Below are 25582 nucleotides of genomic sequence, written 5' to 3'. Positions count from 1 at the left end.
TTTTCTTCATTGAATCACTCAAAGGTACTGCACATCTTCATGGGGAATGATAGAAAAATGAGAGTTGAAGGGAAAGGAAACATGGAGATGGAAAATGGAGAGTTTCAAGAGGTTCTCTATGTTCTAAACCTAAGTTTGAATCTCCTATCAATCTACCAAATCACTCACCTTGGAGATGGACATAGAGTTGAGTTCCTTCCAGACTCAGTTCAAGTGCATTGTCTTAAAGATGATTCCTTGGTTGCAGTGGGGAAAGTGAATGATCATAAGAGGTTGTACTCTTTCTCTCTTTTTGTACCCAAGTCTTCTTCAGAGGCTTTGTTATCTCTATCCAATTCAAACATACAATTATGGCATGAGCGGTATGGTCATCTTGACCACCGCTATCTTCAGCAACTTTGTACATACCACAAGGTGAAAGGTCTAGCTCAAATCAACTTTTCTAAGGGTGAATGTTCAACAGATTCAATGGATATGCATCTAGAGGGGAAGTTACAAAGAGTGAAGTCTTCTAGAGCAACAAGTGTTCTACAGATGGTTCACATGGTATTAGTAGGTCATTTTGCATTCAGCCAGGGTTGCTACATACTTGCCTTAGTTGATGACTTTTCAAGGTTCACTTGGGTCTACTTTCTACATAACAAGAATGAAGTGTTGGACAAGTTTCTAGCCTTCAAGGCTCATGTAGAATGAAAATTCAGAAAGGCCATCAAAATACTCTGAATGGATAATGGAAACATGGATGTGAATAGAAGACTTAAGGACTTTTGCAAACATGAGGGAATTCATCTATAGACTCCACCAACATTCAGTCCAAATAAGATAGATGTTGTAGCACTAAGGATTAGAACTCTTAAGTCTATGGAAAGTTTCATGATTCATGCCAAGTAACTAGATCCATCATTAGAAGTCGAAGCAATCTCAAGTGCCACTCACATTCTTAATCGTTCTCCTCATCCAGCCTTAGATGGAAAAACTCCTTTTGAGGCATGGTGTGGCAGAAAACCTATTGTGACACACTTCAGAGTCTTTGGTTGTTCTACATGGGCAAAGAGATCTTCCAAGGGATACAAGGCATAGACACCTCAGCCTTGTACTTTCATTGGTTATGAAGATGGTGTGAAGGCATATAGACTTCTAGATCTTGAGACACATCAGATTTTTGTGGAGAAGGATGCACATTTTGAAGAAAGTTCACCAAGCTTGTCCTCTACTCCTCTCCACACATCATACAGTGTGGATACTAATAGTGACACCAGTGATAGTGCTTCAACAGATTCATACATGTGGGGTTCTATCAACAGTTATAGTGAGAGGTCACTTCATCAGTTCAGTCCACATGCATACATCGCCACAGTGATAGGTCCAAAACAATAGGGTACATTCAATCTTCTAGATACAAGTTCAGTGATAGATTTGGGAGATAGCATTCATGATTTGCCTCTTCTTCTTGATGTAGAATTACCTTCTTCAATTTTCACGAGGGTTCCAGACTCTCTTGTTCATTCTCTACATGATTAATCCTCACAGGTTGAAGTGATTGTGGATACTTATGATTGGCAGTTGCAGCAGGGTTCTTCATCAGTTGCAGAGACAAACAGTTCTTTGGGACAGGTTCTTTAGCTAGTTGAGTAGGTTTCAAAGACATCACTTATCCATGGGATTCTTTCCACACACAGCAAAAGTGTCTCATTTGTACCCTTGGCATTGTTTCTTCCTAAGCGGAGGAACACCATTCTGTAGTCTTGGATCAGCTTCTTCATCGAAGTAGTCATTGTTTGGCATTCTTCTTTGCAAGGGGGGGAGCCTATCCTATCTCTCTACCTCTTCTCATCATTCTCTTATGTATATACTAGATGTATGTCATAATGGGGGTGTCTTGATTACTCCATCTATCCATGCATCCTTATTTATCTCTCTTTTGGGGGGAGGGTTTTTCCCATGAGGTTTTCCCTCTTTCTCTGCTTTATGAGAGATTGCATATCATTATGTACATGGGTATCTAATATGGCCTAGTAGTTGGGGCCCATCTTGCATTTCATCCTAGATTTTGTATGCTTAAGGGCATTCCCCTAAGTTTTACTTAAGGGGGGGTTTTGGTGTAAATAAGTATTTACTTATTACACTTACTTAAGTTTACTTAGGTTAATGCATTATTTAATTATTTTTCATTATTTTATTATTATTTTAGGTGAGACACTTAGGAATTTGTGAACTCTCATTGAGTTATGCAACTCTAATTATGCACATGGTGTCTATAACACAGGAGTATGCATCATTCACTGAGTTGCCATGATGACAACATAGTTATCCGCACTCATTTAGCACATGTTATCTACACCACTGATTTGTGTGCTACACCATTGTAGGCTTATCCTCACATCATCGCACTTAATCCCATGCTCAATGGAGGATAATCCATATCTAGTGGACATGTGCCTGGTTGTATGACATATCATGATGCTAACTTCTATGCATTCTAGAAGCTCTCCTGAGGCCTTTATATTTAGGCACTCCTAGTGTACTCTCAACTAGTTATTGAATGAATATCATTATTCTGATCATACTTTATCACTATTTAAGCATAATTTTATCATTTCCAATATGTCATCATCATATGATTTATGATCTTGTTCATGTTTAAGGTTTTCCTTCTCTATTATTTGTTTATCAAGCTTAATCCAATACCTAATCAATTTGAAACTTTGATACAATATTGATCAACAATAAACTTTATCAGTGTTAAAGCTAGAAATTTATCATTTGTAATATGTCATTTTCATATGATTTACGATTTTTTTGTTCATGTTTAAAGTCTTCATTCTATGTTATGCATCTAAACATTTATCATAAATTATTATTACAAACATATAACAAATCTGAAACTGAAAACAATACATTACATTTGCAAACTTTACCACTATTCTTGATTTGAAAAATCATTGTCATGACTCATAAATTCAGGTTTTTTATAAATATAAAAGTATAATTAAAAATAAAGTTTGACATACCAAAGTACTCTCGTCCCCTATTATAAAAAATAGTTGTACTCATACCTGTACCCATACCCATACCCTAAGTACCCCAAGTACCCCCATCTTTGTGCAACCTTGTATATTATATGTGGATCTTGGTGTTTTCTCTATACCTATGTGGTCTATAGGATCTCTTGCTACTTAGAACATCATCCAACCTTGCCTAACCTCCTCACTATGTTAACTGATCCAAACTTGTAGCATCACTCCCTTACTCTTATAAGAACAGTATCCTTCCAAAGGTTTTATAGGTCTACTAGGGTACTATAGCACTCCCCAGTCCAACCAAGGTTTCCATGATGTCCTAAGGTTTTATTGAAACACGTTTACTATGCTTGAATGGATAACAATGATGGGTTTGTACCTAATTTAGAAATTTCTTCAAAAAAAGGCTACAAGGAGAGCCCCTAAATAGGCCTCCACCCGGATTTCTAGGGCCAATAGCTCATTTGTATTAGAGTTTCAACACCTTTGGCCTTAATAAAAATTGATACATAGGACCCACGCTCAATCATTTTTAGGGTCTTAGGGTGCGTATAAGTCATACAACGAAGATAGCAAAACTGACGGTTTGGTAGGGTTTTCTTAGTTGCCTATTGTCCCTACTTTTAAGACACCTTCCACACTTCATCAAGACTCCTCCTCCACAATTTAGAAACTTCTCATACCCCTCTTCAATCCCTCAAAAGTGAAATTCTTCATTCTTCAAGCTTTTCTCTTGAGAGCTCTTTCTTTGCTGATAGTCCCTGGCCAGGCATTGCCTAGCTTACCTAGGGCTTGGTCAAAGAATTATTTGCACTCACTTTTAGGGCCCTCTATAGCATAATATAATACATTAGGGTTTGTGATCTTGAAATCCAAAAGACCATGGAATTTCCATGGTGGAGACAAGATTACAACCCTTTCATGATAAACAACTCCAAAACTGGCAGTAGACAGGTATCTTTGAAGAAATTTACAAAATCTTTCAAAACTTGGTCACAAACTACAACTAATGCATGGAAAATGGAAAAAAAACAATAAGACAACTATAACATGCAACAAAATGATAATAGCCACGTGATTTTCCTCCAAACAAGATTAAAAACTAGTAAAATATGTGCTAAAATAGTTACAGTCTACTGCATACATTCTAACAATATGGATTCGTACAAGATATGAGTTGCCAACACTTGATTAGGGTTCCTCCAAGCATAAATAGGTTTCTCCTTAGATTAGGGATAGGTTTTAGGGCTTTTTCAAAGCTTCTTTACAAAGTACATGAAAATATTATACCTATGTTGGAAGCCAATATTGGTTTTCACGACAAGAAAGAAGATATTCTTAGTCAGTTAAATATTCTTGCTTGGAAGTCTAGGAGAACTTGAGAAGATTAGCATAGAGCTAGTAGATTTCTCAAGGAGGAAGAAGATATAGATGATGTTCTTAGACAACTACAACAACAAAGATAAAGACAAAATTGAATAACCTCTAGAAACCAAGTATCCCAAATTTCTTAGTTTGTGAACCATTGTTGGGAAAATTGGAGTTTGTATTCTCTAGAAAATATAGTAGATCTCAAAAAAGGGAAGGTATCCATTATTCTATATTTCAATAATTACAAGACCTTAACTTCTCACCAAACCTTACAGGGTCTAGAAGAAAAGAAAAAAGTAGACCTTCATCTCCTTTGAAGGAAACCTAGTCAACTCCCACATTACTATTTGGAAAACTTAAACTTTACATGGCACAAATCTTCCCCCTAAAGTCACTATCTCAAATCTAATTTCTACAATGGCTCAACCATGGGGAGCTTCCACCTCTTAAGTGCTAATATAAACAACCTACCCAAAGGATCTAAGGAAATCTTTCCCAAGTTCAATGGTAATTCCTATTGAGAGATGGTTGAAAATGTAGGAAATCCTTAAATGTTTGTCGACTTTGTAAATTGTCATCTTGAATATAAATTTGATGTAAAAAAAAATGGAAATATCCTAGTAACATAAGAATATTCTTCATGTACTATTCCAACAAGAAGCCAACAAATCCTTAAGACTCGGGGCAATACATTGTGACCAAAGTAGCTGAACAAAGGTAAACATCATTTTTGTCAAACCTTTGGTTCAAAATTTCAAAGTTCAATGACTCAAAAATCTCATTTGCTAAAAAATCCATACTTTTGTAAGTCATCCAAAAGTTAAAAAATCCCCCTTATGAGTACCTTAGATTGAACCCTAACAAATTGGATAAGTTGATTGAATATGTCATAGGTCATCAATTTGTGCCTAAAGTTGTTGATAAATAATTAACTAATGTTTTATCTTTAGAAATTGATCAAAATTATGTAGTTCATTCCTCCATTGTTAAATTTGGGGCTAAAGTTGGTTCATATGATGAATATGTCTCATTTAATATGAAGCTCAAACCATTCTATATTTCTATGTTCATACACAACTATAAGATCAATAATTGTATAATTGACTCTAGGGCCTCTAACAACACAATGCCTTATATGTTATAAAATCCTTAGATCCACCACGCTCCCCCAACTAAAATCTTTAGTAAATGGTCTTTTATGAATTATAAGAAGGCCCCCCTAGTACAATAAATAAAAAATGCTCAATTTGCATTGGCCACTCATCCAAGCAAGACACTAAAGATAACTATTTTGGTTCCTAATATCCTAGTTAGTAATGACATGTTGAGAAAGAGTTTTTGTACAAACCTAGGAGGAAAAGTTAAATTGGATTGGTCCCAAGATACTATACTAGTGGCTAATGAAATTGTGACACTCCAACCAAATGGAAAGTCTATGTACATTCCTTTCATCAGAAGATCCTCGAGCCAAAATTCTATGCACTAGGCATTAAATTTATAACTACATTATTTTAGGAGGGGAAGAGGTTGTTGAATCTAAACTTAATAGTAAGGATTCCCTATAGGATATTGAGTTCAATGGTATCTATTCATCCAATAGTATAGGAGTTGGTGTAGTTTTGATATCACCACAAGGTGATAAATTCCCTTATTCTTTTAAGTTTTGATATCCATAGCTTGCACAAGCTCTAAGATATGCCTCATCAAAGATCATTGCCCTATGGCATTTAGTGACCCTTAAGGACATTTTGGTTCAGAGTGCTTGAGAATGTTTGAGCACTCAACAGGATAGGATGAGCTTGGGGCTAAGGTTTACCTAGCCACCTGGAGCTAACAAAATAGATAGTTTGATCCCATGACAAAAGGTGAGAGAGATTTGGTAGTTGGCAACTTTGTATTGGCCAACACGACAAGTTTTAGCATCAAAAAATCAAAATAGAGTAATATCTCCATAAAAAGAGAGACGTTATTGTAGGTCTCTAGAACATGGTTCTATAGGATATAGAATCACATCCATACCTCACACAAGCTTTAAGATATGCCTCGTCAAAGATCGTTTCACTATGGCATTTAGTGACCCTTAGGGATGTTTCAGTTTGGCATGACTAAGAATGTTTGAGCACTCAATGGGATAGGACAAGCTTGGGGATAGGTTTTACCCAGCCACCCAGAGCTAATGGAATAAATAGTTTGATCCCACGATGAAAGGTGAGAGAGATTTGGTAGTTGGCAACTTTGTATTGGCCAACACTACAAGTTTTAGCATCACTTGAGATAGTGTCGCAAAATCAAAATTGAGTAAGATCTCCAAAAAGTGAGAGCAATTATTGTAGGTATCCACAACATGGTCCTATAGGACCTAGAATTGCATCCATACCTCACATGAGCTCTGAGATATGCCCCATCAAAGATTGTTGTCGTATGGCATTTAGTGACCCTTAGGGACATTTTGGTTTGGGGTGCTCGAGAATGTTCAAGTGCTCAACAGGATAGGATGATCTTGGAGATAGGGTTTACCCAACCACCCAGAGCTAACAAAATAGATAGTTCAATCCCATAATGAAAGGTGAAAGAGATTTGGCAGTTGGCAACTTTATACTAGCCAACACTATAAGTTTCAGCATCAGCCGAGATGGCATTGCAAAATCAAAATGGAGTAAGATCTCCAAAAAGTGAGAGATTTTATTGTAAGTTTCTAAAAAATGGTCCTATAGGACCTAGAATTGCATCCATACTTCACATGAGCTCTGAGATATGTCTTGTCAAAGATTGTTGCCCTATGGCATTTAGTGACCCTTAGGGACATTTCAGTTTGGTGTGCTCGAGAATGTTTGAGCACTCAATGGGATAGGGTTTACCCAGCCACCTAAAGCTAATATAATACATAGTTCCATCCCACATTGAAAGGTGAGAGGAATTTGGTGGTTGGTAACTTTGTACTAGCCAACACTACAAGTTTCAACATCATCTGAGATGGCATTGCAAAATCAAAATGGAGTGGGATATCCAAAAAGTAAGAGACGTTATTGTAGGTCTCCACATCATGGTCCTATAGGACCTAGAATTGCATCCATACCTCACACAAGCTTCAAGATATGTGCCATCAAATATCACTACCCTATGGCATTTACTGACCCATAGGGACATTTTAGTTCAGTGTGCTCAAGAACATCTGAGCACTCAATGGGAAAGGAAAAGCTTAGGGATAGGGTTTACCTAGCCACTCATAGCTAATGGAATAGATAGTTTGATCCCACAGTGAATATTGAGGGATATTTGGTAGTTGCTAACTTTGTACTGGCCAACACTGCAAGTTTTAGTATCACCCGAGATGGCGTCACAAAATCAAAATGGAGTAAGATCTCCAAAAAGTGAGAGAGGTTATTGTAGGTATCAGTAATATAGTCCTATAAGACCTAGAATCACATCCATATCTCACATGAGCTCTGAGATATTCTCCATCAAAGATCATTGCCCTATGGCATTTAGTGACCCTTAGGGACATTTCAGTTCTGCATGCCTGAGAATGTTTGACTACTTGACGAGATAGGATGAGCTTGGAGATAGGATTTACCTAGCCACCTAGAGCTAATGGAATAGAAAATTTGATCCCATAATGAATGATGAGGGAGATTTGGCAGTTGCCAACTTTGTACTGGCCAACACTACGAGTTTCAGCGTCACCTGAGATGGCATCATAAAATCAAAATAGAGTAAGATCTCCAAAATCTGAGAGAGGTTATTGTAGGTCTCCACAACATAGTCCTATAGGACCTAGAATCACATCCATATCTTTCACGAGCTCTAAGATATGCCCTATCAAATATCACTGCACTATGGCATTTAGTGACCCTTAGGGACTTTTAGGTTTGGCATGCCCAAGAATGTCTAAGCACTCAAAATGATAGGACATGCTTGGGGCTAGGGTTTACCTAGCCACTCGGAGCTAACAAAATAGATAGTTCGATCCCACAAACCTTTTTCCATTAAGTTACAAATTTGAGCACCTTTTACAACTTTCAACAATGCTTTGCACAAGAAGTGCAATTTTTACATTTTTCACTTGATTCCACTTCTACAACTTGGAAAAGGTTTGGAAAACACTAAAATAACTTATTTCCAAATGCTCAAGCCTTCACCAAATCCCAAACTCTTGCCATTCACAAATCAACATGCTACAAGAGGTCAAATCCTTCATGCTACTTGACCTAGGGCTTGATTGGAAAAATCACAAAACACATCCTCCAATCTTGAAACCTTGGAATATTAAAAAGGACCCTATTAACTACCATTTCCAAAGTGGGAATGAAATTTCAACTAAGGAAATTGCAGTTAGAGGCCCATTTTTGTTGTGTGCACCAAAATGTTGTCATAAAAACCTAGTTTCACTAAAAATGCAATAACTTGAGTTAGAAAACACGTAGAAGGATGAGGCTAGAAGAAAAAGAAAGTTGATTCAAAGATCTATCTCAAAAATCTATCACATATACCACTTGGGATCCTTACTCACCATTCCAAGTATCCATTGTACCCTTCACCTAGGTCATTATAGAATGTTTGAGAGTTTTACACCAATTTCTCTTTAGAACCAAGCTGAATGCATGATGATGTTTAGCCTAGGGCCTACAAGAAAAAATAGTAAGACTAAATTTTCTTCCCTTAAAAATTTTGCATATGTAAGAATTCACACCTAACATTCTTCCCACCAAATAACATCAAGATTCCACCATTGGATTGCAAGTTAGAGGGCCATAAGTGCAATTTAGTCAATTTACAAGCTTACTCGGGCAACCCTCAGTAAAATGGAAATATCATATATAAATGAATAGATCAAAACCTCAAAATAAATTAAAATGAAAGATACTTCAAATACCTATCCAACCATATCAAATTTTCACATGTTCTAATTGGTACACATTTGTACAACAAAGAAACACAAGAAAAATGGCAGAAAAATTAGATTTTTATTGCTTCAAAATATATCAAATCCATACAACAATCACCCACCAAGGATTGTACGGTAATCTCATATATATATATATATATATATATATATATATATATATATATATATATATATATATGCTTCCATTCCAATGTTTATAACCACATTTCAAATTGTGGTTGTAACATATCCTTGGTTTTCCAACAAAATTGCAAAGTTGTCAACATTTCTGCAATTTTGCTTTGACAACTTTTGTAATTTTTTGCAATTTTGGACATCTTAACTCCTAGACACCTAAAATTTAACCCCATTACCCTAAGGACCTTTATAACCTTCTAAGAAATATAAAACTCCTTTTTTCCTTGAAAAATCACTTAGATTGCTCATTTTTGACCCCTTGGTTCAATTTGGCACTCTGGCTTATAATAGCACCTAGAGTCCAATTGACCTTATATCTTGGGTCTTATTACATATTTTTGAAACCTTGATCCTAATTAACAACTAGTATGAAACCTATCTATTTTTATTCTTTCCCTACACCAATGATCATCCAACTAGACAAGTTTGGAGTGCTTGAGTGCATGAAAATGCATTAGATTTGATGCCATAGGTATAGCAGAGGGAGATCTACCTAAAAGAGGCCATGGTTTTGTGTAAAATAGTTAAAGTAATCATCATAAACATGGTTTAGGATCAACTAATAGGTCTTGGAAGTGATTTCTTGGTCAGATTTGAAGAGGCCCTAATTTTTGGCCTTGTTTGGTGAGGGTTTCATAAAAAGCACATATGGTGAGTTGATGGGTTCAATCCAATTGAATAATCCTCACTTTATGATAATATTAAGATACTTTACTAATTTTTATGGTTGGGGGATAATTATTCCATATAGTTCCTTTGTAAATGGAGGGGCTTTTATGCCTAAAAAGTGGCCCATAGTGTAATAGTAGAGACTTGGTCCAAAACAACCATACCTCATCTTTTGATATGTTATAGAGAAGCTAAATGGGTATCCTAATTTTCAATTTATTTTGTTATATAAAAATGTGGAGAAAAATGCAAGAGGACAACATTTTATGCTTAAAAAGTGGCCCATAGTGTAACTATCATCGAATGATAGTTGTTACAAGCCTCTAAAACTTCAAACTTATTCTTGGTTGGCTAGGGAAACCTGTACTTGGTGTTTCTAATTTTTGATCTATATGAATATGTTAGTGGGGTGTTCACTTGTCCATCTTTCTTAGCATAACTTTTATTGCTCTTTTTATCTTATTTTTGCTTGCTTCACAAATTTTGTACATAGGGCATTTACCCATGAATTAAACACCTTTGGACAGGTTATCTTTTCTCTTTTTACATCATCACTTTGGAAAAGTGAAAATATTATTAACCTGGTTTGAAAATCAGGTCTATTCTAGTTATCCTATTGAATTATTGTATCTTCTTTCATGCAAGTTACAACTAGATATAAGATTTACCAAGGAAAGTGACCTAAGGCTATCTTTGACATATCACCTAGAAGAGAGTTAGAATTTTTGAGTTTTAATCCATTTTATACTACCTTTAGTGAGTATACACCCTCTTTAACTAGATTTGGAAATAGTGTCTCATTGACATTATCTACAGAGGAGCATGAAAAGAGGATCGACGAACTCCTATCTAGGATGGTAGACAAATGGTTACAATGTAAAAAAAGAGGAAAACAAGCCTATATGAAAGTAGCATGATAATTTTCTCAAAGATTTACCAATTAAATTTCTAGACATTGTTGACTTTCATCCCAAAGGTCAAAACATACTAGACATGGTTCACAAGATAATGATCCAAATCTAGAAATCACTAAGGAAGAGATCTTACAATTTCAACAAGATAAATATTAACAAAAGCTCACGAAATTGAACTTGGATCAAGAAAAAGATAAATGCTTCAATCCCCCAATTTGAGGTCTTGAGGAACCAACCATATTATTTGTAGTAGACTTATCTAATTGAACATTTAGAACATCTTCCTTATTTTCTCCCTAAGAGTTTACACATACATTGTCCTTATTGATATTATTTGTTTGTTCAAGTTCTTGTGCATTTTCACCTTCATTGGGTAGCACATTTTTTTCTTAATGACACTTATATTTGCATCTACTTTACTTTCAATTAGATTTAAAGTAATAATAGGAATAAGTGGTAGTTTGAGTAGTTGAGAAGTTACCTTTGTGTCAATCTCTGGATATTCTTTAACTTATACTAGCACATGATTTGTGTTCATCAATACTTCTCTTGCTAACTTTTGTGAAGGAGATTTCTCCTTCTATTCTTTCTCAGTTGCAGTAGTCTTTTCTAACTTTTTGTTTACATCAGTCCCATCTTCTAGTGGATCTTATATAGGTTCATCCTCTATGGTGACTATTTTGATTTTTTGCTCACTTTCTTGAACCATTTGATGACTTGTGACAACTAAGTACTCGGCATAATCATAGATGTCCTCCTTATTATCTAGCCCAACTTGTCCAACCTCCTTCTCTTCACCATCCTTATTCTCTTCATCATCAAACATTAAACCATAAATATTTATCCATTTTTATCCTTCCTTGAACTACCTCTTCTACTTGGTTCTTCAATAACAAATATGTTAATTTTTAATTCTTTTTCAATTCAAGTACAATCTAGGCCAATGATGCTTCCCTTATGTGTCTCTCGATTGCTAATACCCATTTCCATTTTGCATCAATTTTATTGTACAACTCTTCTAAAATCATTGTTCCCAACTATATGGGTGTATATTTAAAATTCACCATCATAACCAAAAATTCATCTTCTACCTTAATTTTATCAGCATTACTTAATGTATCATACTTTACATAATGAAACACATTAAATCCTACACAACTCATATTCTCACATACCTCATCTATGTTCTATAGCTTCTTGTGTGTAAAATTTTTGAATTGACTCAAGTTATCTAATTTGGTCCTCTTTTCTTCCTATTTCTTATCATCCTTTCTGACTATAAGCCTTCTTCTTGATTTCTTCATAGATTTTCTTGTCTCAACTTTCTTAGAGATTGTTTGTTGCTTTGTTGAGATCTTGATTTGAGTTGGCTTAGTTTTCTTCACAAAACCTCTCTTCTCAAGATTGGAAACTATATTACTAGTTTTCTTGGTCCTTTGTCTTATTTCTATTGGTGGTGTATGAGTAGTTTTTGTGAGTCTTCTTCAAGGTCTTCTTCACCTTGAGCTTGGCAATAAGTACATGTTTGTATTTTTTTCACCTAAGTCTTGGCATCAACTATTTCTTTTCCTTTTCCTTCATCTATTTCTTCTTCTTATTCTTCTATATCTTCTTCCTCTTCATCACTTCTCTTGTCTTTACCTTTCCCAAATGTACCTTCCAAGTGCTTTATCATCTTCTTTCTTTGGCTCTCCATCTTAGGCACTTTTGTTTCCATCATGATCTTAATATTTTTTATTTCATATGTGTTTAATGGCTTGGTATCCTTGTTTATAGGTTCATCTAATAGTATTGTTATGGCTAGTTTATCAACAACCTTGTACCTTAATTGTAGCATGAACTTAGGAAACAACTATTTTCTAATTCCTTACAAATTGAGGATGTTTTAGTTAAAAAGGGTGACATAAATTGATAAAGGACAAAACTAGAACAAAAAGGATCAAAACAATACTAATGTAAAGGGTAAATTTTACTCATGGAACAAGAAAAAGAATGTGGTAAATGATGGTATAGTGGACACACCCAAACCCAAGGAGCCTAATGTCATCAACTTGACCAATGACATATAAACTACAAAACAATATGCTTCACCAAGAATATTGACTCAAAAAAATCTAGTGACTCTAGTAGAGGTAAATCATCATGGGTTTCCAAATATAAGCACAGCTGTACACCTCTATGAGACTCACTTGAATTGGTGTTTAGTACTTTAATATTGAATAAGATCATTACACTACCATATAACTATAAACCTTATGAACCCAAGGTTAAATTGACAATCACTATTTCATATATGATAGGAATAAGGGTCATAAGACTATAAATTATATGAAATTTAAATACCTCATTCAAGATCTCATCGATGATAAGAAAGTTGGGCTGGATGGACTCGTGACTAATACTGATCATAAGGTTTTCAATGAACCTAGGTACCCAAGCATGAACAAGAAGAAAGTTCTAGGAAGAAAAATAGAATGCAAAGATCAACTACATATTATTGATCCAACTTGTGAAAACATAAACATTATTAGGTATAAAGGGAAAAAGGAAGGCTAAAAATCAAACATTGATGAACCACCTATGATTATCCTTAAGGGTGTGGATTCTTCCAAACAATCACAACCTTACAATCTTGAGACTAAGAGTGAACAAACATAACAACCTATGGTTGTCCTTAAAGGATTTGAACCCCAAACCCATACATATTCTAAGAACTTGAATCTTGTGACTAGGAGTGAACCAAATATCATACACTTTGGTCTTAACGCTTCCAAATAGACAACATCTGAAAAATTTATAAGATGGGTTTTATAAGTTTATGATTAGAAAATAAATTTGTTTTGGAGTTTATCTAAAATAATTACAAATGAAAAAAAAAAAAAAATATAAAAGCATGTTAGTCATAATATCATTATTGGTAATAATGTTCCAAATGCAAAGAATTATTTGTTTGAGCTTCTAGCAATGATCAAGTGGCTTACTGAATGGCTTGATGAGTCTTGGAAACTTCTCCCATTACATCCTTGCTTTCACCAATTTCAAGTTTTTGGTTACACGCACACAATCATGACTTTACATCACAAAGCATTAACATTCTAAAAATTTCCATGTACTTTCATTACATTTTGATCTAAACAATAGATTCTAAACTTTCACTTATTCAAATGACTAATCTGAAAATGGGTCCTATTAAAGAATCTAATATAAATTCGAATAATGTATCTAGATTCTAAACAAATTAGAACATAAAATCTATGATTTAAACTTATCTCATCACTTACACATAATAACAGTACCCACATTGTCATGTGGACAGTCCTGGGGGAGAGGTTGCAACATTGTATCTAGATCCAATTGATCACTCTTTCTCTCTCTCCCTCTCTCCCTATTCAATCTAATAAACCAACCAGATCCACTCTACATTTTAATGTCTCAAATATTGCCTCATGGTCTGACTCACAAACTTTTCAAATAATCTTATTTTGTGATTTTCCACCATATTTTATCAAGTGGACATTTGATGTGACAACAAGGTTTGAATAATGAAGAATCTTCCTTTCTATTTTTCAATCCTTGAATAACCACAAGTTAGGATTCTTCATAGAATATCATCTAAGCCATGTGCCAGTCACAACCACTGCTGGTACTCTGAACCTTCACCATTTATAACTGAGTGGTCCAAATTTTTTTTGGATTGGACATAATTACATAAATAATAATTTGTGCCTTCTTCACTATCTTCAAGTGCAATAATAGCAAAAACATGGCCTATAGTGACAAATGTACAAAATGTGATCATTAATTCAAAAATACTTAGGTAAAAGTTATAAAGTTACATTTTGAAATTATAAAGATATATATTACTAGGTTGCAATAGATTAGACAAGCAATCAAAGTCAATATATGAATCCATCTCTACCATTTCCAGTGCTTGTGGGAGATGATAGCTGTCAATTGGGCCCAAAACTTGTATATCCCATTTGTCCACCCATTCAATTGACTCACAGTCATCCCAATTTTCCTCTACACATGATGGACAATAGTATGCCATTCTTTGTGTGTGGATACTCTATGAACTTGCATCAGAGCTTCTAAATGAGTGCAACTCACTAGATCTTTTTAGTGTGCAACAATTCTCGTATGGTGCAATGTTAGTATTATCTATCAACCAAAAAAAATTATGTACTATAGACTCACCTTCCTTACCTAGACCCATTGTAGCATTACACCACTGGATGATGAATTTTGCATCTATTAATATTACTCCATCTTTGTACTTTAGTTGTTCATGAACTAAGGCTCTTTTGATGCATGCACTTGCACCATCGTGCTCTCCTTTTCCATGATCAACCTCTATAAAATTACACATATATTGAATTTTACACAACCTCTGCATCCTACTCAACCAATAGAGCATCTGTGCATTCTTGAATTGAAATGTACAATTGTCTAAAGAAATAATGTGCTAACAATATGTTGTGCCCCTATTAGCAAAATCTTCATAAAATAGTTGAAAACAACTATGTACAAACTCCGTAGAATATGATCAATCATCGCTAATGTAAAAATGGTACTCTTTCAAAATCTTCCTATCATCCTCTATAGTTGTAGGTGAATGCATGAATGTTATGTGAACAAATATAGAAACCTATTGAGAAGTATAATACTTTTTTTGCACCTCATTTTGTGGCTGTAGTGTGTAGTTCTCTACTAATTCTACAATCGAAACAATGGTATCCAGTGGAAACGTATCCTTGCACAACTTGAATTGCAAATCTAGCCATCAAGCTCTATGTGTATGTCTTGTATACTCGTAAATAATCTTTTCACAAAAAATATTCATGAACTCATACACTGGAATCTTTTCAATGACTAAATCACATCTTTTACCCTGTTTTCCATCTTTTAGAGCATATGTCACTATCTTAAATTTTTTGTAATCTACTATTTCATTTCCAATTACATGTGTACTATCCATATTTTCACAAGTTGAAAAAAGTTGCAAAGAACCAAAAAATAAGCATGTACCATCCAAGCATGATGTTTTGTAAAATTGTTGGTCATCCCCTATCTCACATAAAATTTTGGATATGAATTCCCTTGAAGATCTTGGTGGCTCATTCATTTCAAAATCCTACAAAATAAACTCAAAATGCAAAAACACACATATATGCCTAAAAACATCAAAATGGTCAAAAAAATCAATATGTATCCTACAAATACAAGTTGTGCATGTGTAATTTATCTTTACATAAAAAGGTTTACCCATCTCAAGAAATCTTCAACTTATTCAAATTTGAGAATACATACCAATAAATTTTGCAAAAAATTGTGTCTAAGTTGAGTCCAAAAAATGTTTTGCATGTGGGTCACAATTTTGGCTACCAATCCTCCTTTGTACAACATCTCTTTGATTAGGGAAAACAAATGTGTTACTTTTCCAAAAATCTTTGATCAATGATTTCAAAGCTTCACTAATTTCTTTATCCTTTTGTGGTAGTCTACCGCTAAATGTCCATAACTCATTTTTTGTTGGATCTTCCAATCTCTCATGCCTTAGCATGGATCTCCTTAGAGTACCTCTACTAATTTTCAATATTTTTTTTGTCTTTCTCATGAGTTGAGCTTTCTTTATTTGGGTACTTACTATTGTAAATGCAAGTACTCGTCTTGTGATATTACTATCTTTGGTGTGTAATTTAGAACCCAATTTTTCATAACCACTCATTAGATTCTTTACAATATTTTTTTCATTTGAATCGTCCATTTTTATTAACCCAAGAATCTTCATGATAGGCTTAAATTTCAAATTCCTCATCATTTCAAAAAATAATTTTCATTGACCTGTAATATTTAATTCTTCAAAGAATAATCTTCACATATGATTAACTTTTCTATGACAAGTATGCTTGCTAATCTTGTCAGGCATTGATTTCAAAATGTTAGTATCAATATCAGTCAAATATTTTTTTCTTCTAAAATTTATTTTAGAAGGTGTTATAATCTCTTCCATTCCCTGAACATTTTGAACATCAACATAACATTGAGTGTTTTGTGTACCTTGAACCGAAGATGATGTGCCTTGGCAATAAGATGCAAAAGATGGAATATCACCTACTTGATATGTTGATGTTGTGCCTACAACATGACATGATGGAGTGTGTACATTGTCTGATCTACAAATTAGTGTCTCTTCAACATGAGAGGATGATATGACTCCAACTTTGGAAGATGGTGTAGCTTCATAATTCAATTGTCTTCTTGAGCGTAACAGTCTCATTCGTTCTCTTTGTCTTTCCAATTCTTCCTCTTTGTTTCTTTGTATCAGTGGTTCTTGATCCTCCTTGAAAGCCAATTCTTCATTATTTTTCCTTGCAATTTTTTTTGTTCACGTAGTAGTTTCATTTTATCTCTTTTAATTGCCAAATCTATCTCCCTATTTTCATTTATTTGAGTTTTTGGTTTCTTCCTTAGCATGATGATGATTTCTACATGTCAAATTATTCAAACATCTGAGTTACAATTTATAAATTACAAATCATTCAAATACATATAAAAATTACAATTATTTCAATGAATACACAATATATATCAAACAACTTGCCAAATTTCTAACCATTTCCAAATAGCAATTCATTCAAACATACAAATTTCAATGAATTCACTATATATTAAACATGTCAAATTATAATCAAATTTGTCTCTATATATCAACAAACAATATTTAAAAAGGACTGCACTAACCTTTTCTATAGAAAGAATATTCAAAAAGCCTTCAAATACCATATCCAATGATTGAATTTGGTGTTTGCTAGCTTCAAAAAATCTTCAAATAGTGCTTTCTAACTTCCAACAGCTTGAAACCCATGTTTTCTATTGGAACAACAAAATGCACAATAGACAAAAAGCAGAATATGGATCAAAAGGGACCCAAACTTGCTTTGTGATCTTATTTTGGTGATTTCACATAGCGCATACACACTATAAAGTGCATACAAACTATAGTGCATATGCACTATGTCAAAACACATCTCTCCCTATCCCACTATCCCAGTCTCCTACTCTCTCTCTCTCCCCATACTCGCTCTCCTCTCTCATCCCCTACTCTCCCAATCTCTCTCTCCTCTCCCATCCCCTGCTCTCTCTCTCACTCTCCCTCTCCTAATCCCTCTCCCATCTCCTACTCTCTCTCACTCTTTCTCTCCCATACCCTACTCTTTCACTCTCTATCCTCTCCCATCCACTACTCTCTCTCTCACTCTCTCTCCTCTTCCATCCCCTACTCTCTCTCACTCTCCCTCTCCCACCACTTACTCTCTCACCCTCTCTCCTCTCCCATCCCCTACTCTCTCTATCTCACACACTCCAATCCCCCCTCTCTCTCTCAGGCTACTCTCTCTCCCCTCTCCCATCCCCTACTCTCTCTCTCTTCCTACTCTCTCTCCCCTCTCCCATCCCCTACTCCCTCTCTCTCTCTCTCCCTACTCTCTCTCCCCTCTCCCATCCCCTACTCTCTCTCTCTCACTCCCATCCCCCATATCTCTCTCCCTCTCCCACCACCTACTCTCTCTCCCCCATCCCCTACTCTCTCTCTCCCCTCTCTAGATCTCTCACACACACTCCCATCCCCTACTCTCTCTCCCATCCCCTACTCTCTCTTACTCTCCCTCTCCTACTCCCTCTCCCACTACCTACTCTCTCACTCTCACTCTCTCTCTCCTCTCCCATCCCCTACTCTCTAGATCTCTCACACACACTCCCACTCCCTCTCACACCACCTACTATCTCTCTCTCACTCTCTCTCTCCCATCCCATTATCTACCTACCACCCCTACTCTCTCTCACTCTCTCACACTCTATCCCATCCACTACTCTCTCTCTTACACACACTCCCATCACCCGCTCTCTCCATCTCCCACTCCCTCTCCCACCACCTACTCTCTCTCCCACCTGCTACTCTTTCTCTCAGGCTACTCTCTCTCCCCTCTCCCATCTCCTACTCTCTCTTTCACAAACACACACTCCCATCCCCCCTCTCTCTCCTCTCCCATTCGCTACTCTCTAGATCTCTCGCACACACTCCTATCCCCCCTCTCTCCCTCTCCCACTCCCTCTCCCACTGCCTACTCTCTCTCTCTCTCTCTCTCTCTCTCTCTCTCTCTCTCCCTCTCTCCCTCTCTACTCTCTCTCCCATCCCCTACTCTCTCTCTCTCCCATCCCCTACTCTTTGTCACACTCTCTCCCATCCCCTACTCTCGCTCTCTCTTCCATCCCATACTCTCTCTCTACCACCCCTACTCTCTCTCACACTCTCTCCCATCCCCTACTCTCTCTCTCTCTCTCTTACATACATTCCCATTTCCCCTCTCTCTCTCTCTCTCCCACTCACCCTCCCACCGCCTACTCTCTATCCCTATCCCCTACTCTCTCTCCCCTCTCCCATCCCCTACTCTTTCTTTCATACACCCATACACTCCCATCCCCCCTCTCTCTCCCTCTCCCACTCCCTCTCCCACTACCTAGTGTCTCTCTCTCTCACTCTCTCCTTCTCTAATCTCTCTCTCCCATCCCCTAATCTCTCTACCACCCCTACTCTCACATTCTCATACTCTCTCCCATCTCTACTCTCTCTTACACACTCCCATCCCCCTTTCTCTCTCCCTCTCCCACTGCCTACTCTCTCCCCCATCCCCTACTCTCTTTATCTCTCTCTCCCACCTCCTATTCTCTCTCACATTTTCACACTCTCTCCCATACCCTACTCTCTCTCTTACACACATTTCCATCCCCCTCTCTCTCCCTCTCCCTCTCTCACTCCCTCTCCCATCACCTACTCTCTCTCTCCCATCCCCTATTCTCTCTCAGGCTACTCTCTCTCTCCCCTCTCCCATTCCCTACTCTCTCTTTCACACATGCACTCCCATCCTCCCCTCTCTCTCACTCTCCTTCTCCCACTCCATCTCCTACTACCTACTCTCTCTCTCCCCCATCCCCTACTCTCAATCTCTCTCTCTCCCATCCTATACTCTCTCTCTCCCCCATCCCCTACTCTCAATCTCTCTCTCCCATCCTATACTCTCTCTCTACCACCTCTACTCTCTCTCACACTTCCTCTCTCTCTGATCTCCTACACTCTCTCTGATCTCCTACACTCTCTCTCCCTCTCCCACTCCCTCTCTCACCACTTACTCTCTTTCTCTCTCCCATCCCCTACTATCTCTCTCTCCCCTCTCCCATCCCCTACTCTCTCTTTCAAACATCTACACACTCCCATCCCCCCTCTCTCTCATCCCCTACTCTCTAGATCTCTCACACACACTCCCATCCCCCTTCTCTCTCTCCCTCTCCCACTCCCTCTCCCATCGCCTACTCTCTCTCTCACACTCTCTCCCTCTCCCACTCCCTCTCCCATCGCCTACTCTCTCTCTCTCTCACTCTCTCCCTCTCTACTCTCTCTCCCCCATCCCCTACTCTATCTCCCCTCTTTCATCCCTTACCTTCTCTCTCTACCACCCTTACTCTCTCTAACACTCTCTCCCATGCCCTACTCTCTCTCACACATACTCCCATCCTCATCTTTCTCTCCCTCTCTCACTCCCTCTCCCAATGCCTACTCTCTTTATGTCATCCCCTACTCTCAATCTCTCTCTCATTTCCCATACTCTCTATGCCACCCCTACTCACTCTCTCACACTTCTTTTCTCTCCCATCTCGTACTCTCAGTCTCTCTCTCCTATCCCATACTATCTCTTTGCCACCCCTACTCTCTCTCACACTTCCTCTCTCTCTCATCCCATCCTCTCTCTACCACCCCTACTCTTTCTCACTTCCTCTCTCTCCCATCCCCTACTCTCTCTCCCCTCTCCCATTGCCTAATTTCTCTCTCTCACACACACACCCATTCCCCCCTCTCTCTCACTCTTGTCTTGCCTCTCTTCTTCCCTCTTTATGTACTATTTAGATCTTAATAGTGCATGCACACTAAAGCACCACGCTCTATTAAGACCCAAATTTAAAAAGCTTTAAATAGCGCATGCACGCACGCACTATAGGGTACATGTGATATTCAAACCTTTGCATTCTACCAAGCCTAAGGCTTGGTTTTGCCTTGGGGATCCAACCCAAAGGTTTGGAGTTTATAAACTAGTTTGAGACATGTTTTTCTACCAACATACAAAAATAAATTTATTTTTCTTGTGTTCTCCTTCAAGATTCCTTGTGGTTGAGCATCGATAAGATCAAGTTACATGAAATTGTAGGTCTCTGTGTTAGGTATATAACCATACAATTTATTTTTTATTTGAACTATTTCAAGCCTTTCAACTAAAATTTCTTTTGAATATATGTCCATTTTTGTCAAAAACCAACATGTACTAATTGGGCTGTAGATTTTAGCTCATTCACTAAATTTTGCAACAACTTAGTTTTTTAGAAACTAGACTCCATTCTACACACTTTGAAAAAAATAAGTTTTTATTTTAGATTAGTTTTCAATTATTTATAGGGGAAGCACACATTTATTTCACATTTTTGGGATGTGTCTAGTTAAAAAACTCATTAAAAAAATATATACATTGTAAAATTACTTGAAAAATATGGGATAAACTACATAGTGTTAAGTAAATTTTGAATAGAGCGATTAAAAAATTTCAAAAAAAGAAGTTAAAATTTTAAGGGGGCCACACTTTATACTATGTTATGTTTTTAGAGTAAATAGTACCACTTTCTGTGACCCCTTTTTTTGAGGACCTAAAACTAAACAATTTTGAAAAAAAATTAGTACCTACTCTCTCTCCCATCCCTTACTCTCTCTCTCCCCTTTCCCATTGCCTACTTTCTCTCTCACACACATACACCCATCCCCCCTCTCTCTTGCTCTTTCCTTGCCTCTCTTCTTCCATCTCTATGCACTATTTAGGTCTTAATAGTACATGCACACTAAAGCACCACATGCTATTAAGACCCAAATTCAAAATTCTTTAAATAGTGCCTGCACGCATGCACTATAAGGTGTATGTGTTATTCAAACCTTTGCATTCTACCAAGCCTAAGGCTTGGTTTTTCCTTGGGGATCCAGCCCAAAGGTTTGGAGTTTATAAACTAGGCTGAGACATATTTTTCTACAAACATACAAAAAATGATTTATTTTTCTTGTGTGTTCTCCTTCAAGATTCCTCGTGGTTGAGCATCGATAAGATCAGGTTACATGAAATTGTAGGTCTCTGTGTTAGTTATATATTCATATAATTTATTTTTTATTTGAACTATTTCAAGCCTTTCATCTATAACTTCTTTTGAATGTATTTTTATTTTTTGTCAAAAACCAACATGTACTAATTGGGCTACAGATTTTAGCTCATTCATCAAATTTTGCAACAACTTAGTTTTTTAGAAACTAGACTCCATTCTATACACTTTGAAAGAAGTTTTGATTTTAGATTTGTTTTCAATCATTTATAGGGGGAGAACACATATATTTCACATTTTTGGGATGTGTCTAGTTAAAAAATTCATTAAAAAAATATATACATTATAAAATTACTTGAAAAATATGGGATAAACTACATAGTGTTAAGTATAAATTTTGACCAAAGCGATTAAAGAATTTCAAAAAGAAAGTTAAAATTTTAGGGGGGCCTATGTTATATTTTTTATGGAGTAAATAGTACCACTTTTTGTGACCCCCTTTTTTGAGGACCTAAAACTAAACAATTTTGAAAAAAATTAGTACCTACTTTCTCTCACTTCCTCTCTCTCCCATCCCCTACTCTTTCTCTCCCCTCTCCCATTGCCTACTTTCTCTCTCTCTCACACACACCCATCCCCGCTCTCTCTTGCTCTTGCCTTGCCTCTCTTCTTCCCTCTCTATGCATTATTTAGGTCTTAATAGTGCATGCACACTAATGCACCACGCGCTATTAAGACGCAAATTTAAAAAGCTTTAAATAGTGCATGCACTCATGCACTATAGGGTGTATGTGCTCTTCAAACCTTTGCATTCTACCAAGCCTAAGGCTTGGTTTTTCCTTGGGGATCCAAACCAAAATTTTGGAGTTTATAAACTAATTTGAGACATGTTTTTCTACAAACATACAAAAAATGATTTATTTTTCTTGTGTGTTTTTCTTGAAGATTCCTCGTGGTTGAGCATCGACAAGATCAGGTTACATGAAATTCTAAGTCTTTTTGTTAGTTATATAACTATATAATTTATTTTTTATTTGAACTATTTCAAGCCTTTCATCTATAATTTCTTTTGAATGTATGTCCATTTTTTGTCAAAAACTAACATGTACTAATCGGGCCGTAGATTTTAGCTCGTTCATCAAATTTTGCCACAACTTAATTTTTTAGAAACTAGACTACATTCTACACACTTTGAAAAAAACAAGTTTAAATTTTAGATTAGTTTTCAATCATTTATAGGGGGAGCACATATATATTTCACATTTTTGGGATGTGTCTGGTTAAAAAATTCATTAAAAAAAATATACATTATAAAATTACCTGAAAAATATGAGATAAACTACATAGTGTTAAGTAAAGTTTGACTAGAGTGATTAAAAAATTTCAAAAAAAAAGTTAAAATTTTAGAGGGGCCACACTTTAATCTATGCTATTTTTTTTGGAGTAAATAGTACCACTTTTTGTGACCCCCTTTTTTGAGGACCTAAAACTAAACAATTTTGAAAAAAAATTAGTACCTACTCTCTCTCACTTCCTCTCTCTCCCATCCCCTACTCTCTCTCTCCCCTCTCCCATTGCTTACTTTCTCTCTCTCACACACACACCCATCCCCCCTCTCTCTCGCTCTTTCCTTGCCTCTCTTCTTCCCTCTCTATGCACTATTTAGGTCTTAATAGTGCATGCACACTAAAGCACCACGTGCTATTAAGATCCAAATTTAAAAAGCTTTAAATAGTGCATGCATGCATGCTCTATAGGGTATATGTGCTATTCAAACCTTTGCATTCTACCAAGCCTAAGGCTTGGTTTTGCCTTGGGGATCCAACCCAAAGGTTTGGAGTTTATAAACTAGTCCGAGACATGTTTTTCTACAAACATACAAAAAATGATTTATTTTTCTTGTGTGTTCTTCTTCAAGATTCCTCGTGGTTCAGCATCGATAAGATTAAGTTACATGAAATTGTAGATCTCTATGTTAATTATATAGTAATATAATTTATTTTGTATTTGAACTATTTGAAGCCTTTCATCTATAATTTCTTTTGAATGTAGGTCCATTTTTTGTCAAAAACCAACATGTACTAATTGGGTTGTAGATTTTAGCTCATTCATCAAATTTTGCAACAACTTAATTTTTTAGAAACTAGACTCCATTCTACACACTTTGAAAAAAATAAATTTTGATTTTAGATTATTTTTCAATCATTTATAGGGGGGCACACATATATTTTACATTTTTGGGATGTGTCTAGTTAAAAAATTCATTAAAAAAAATATACATTATAAAATTACCTAAAAAATATGGGATAAACTACATAGTGTTAAGTAAATTTTGATTAGAGCGATTAAATAATTTGAAAAAAAAAGTTAAAATTTTAGGGGGGCCACACTTTATACTATGTTATGTTTTTTTGGAGTAAACAGTACCACTTTCTGTGACCTCCTTTTTTGAGGACCTAAAACTAAACAATTTTGAAAAAAAATTAATACCTACTCTCTCTCATTTCCTCTCTCTCCCATCCCCTACTCTCTCTCTCCCCTCTCCCATTTCCTACTTTCTCTCTCACACACACACACACCCATCCCCCCTCTCTCTCGCTCTTGCCTTGCCTCTCTTCTTCCCTCTCTATGCACTATTTAGGTCTTAATAGTGCATGCACACTAAAGCACCACGTGCTATCAAGACCCAAATTTAAAAATCTTTAAATAGTGCATGCACACATGATATATAGGGTGTATGTGCTATTCAAACCTTTGTATTCTACCAAGCCTAAGGCTTGGTTTTGCCTTGGGGATCCAACCCAAAGGTTTGGAGTTTATAAACTAGTCTGAAACATGTTTTTCTACAAACATACAAAAAATGATTTATTTTTCTTGTGTGTTCTTCTTCAAGATTCCTCGTGGTTCAACATCAATAAGATTAGGTTACATGAAATTGTAGATCTCTGTGTTAGTTATATAATAATATAATTTATTTTGTATTTGAACTATTTCAAGCCTTTCATCTATAATTTCTTTTGAATGTAGGTCCATTTTTTGTCAAAAACCAACATATACTAATTGGGTTGTAGATTTTAGCTCATTCATCAAATTTTGCAACAACTTAGTTTTTTAGAAACTAGACTCCATTCTACACACTTTGAAAAAAATAAATTTTGATTTTAGATTAGTTTTCAATCATTTATAGGGGGAGCACACATATATTTCACATTTTTGGGATGTGTCTAGTTAAAAAAATCATTAAAATATATATACATTATAAAATTACTTGAAAAATATTTGATAAACTACTTGCAAAAAGAGGGGTAACAATTTATTAAGACAGAAAGGAATACAAC

The sequence above is a fragment of the Cupressus sempervirens genome, chromosome 11 (assembly GCF_028749045.1).
Source record: "Cupressus sempervirens isolate cs-2001-9-10 chromosome 11, ASM2874904v1, whole genome shotgun sequence".
NCBI lineage: Eukaryota > Viridiplantae > Streptophyta > Pinopsida > Cupressales > Cupressaceae > Cupressus > Cupressus sempervirens.
The sequence above is the reverse complement of the archived record's forward strand: the minus strand, read 5'-3'. Positions refer to the sequence as shown.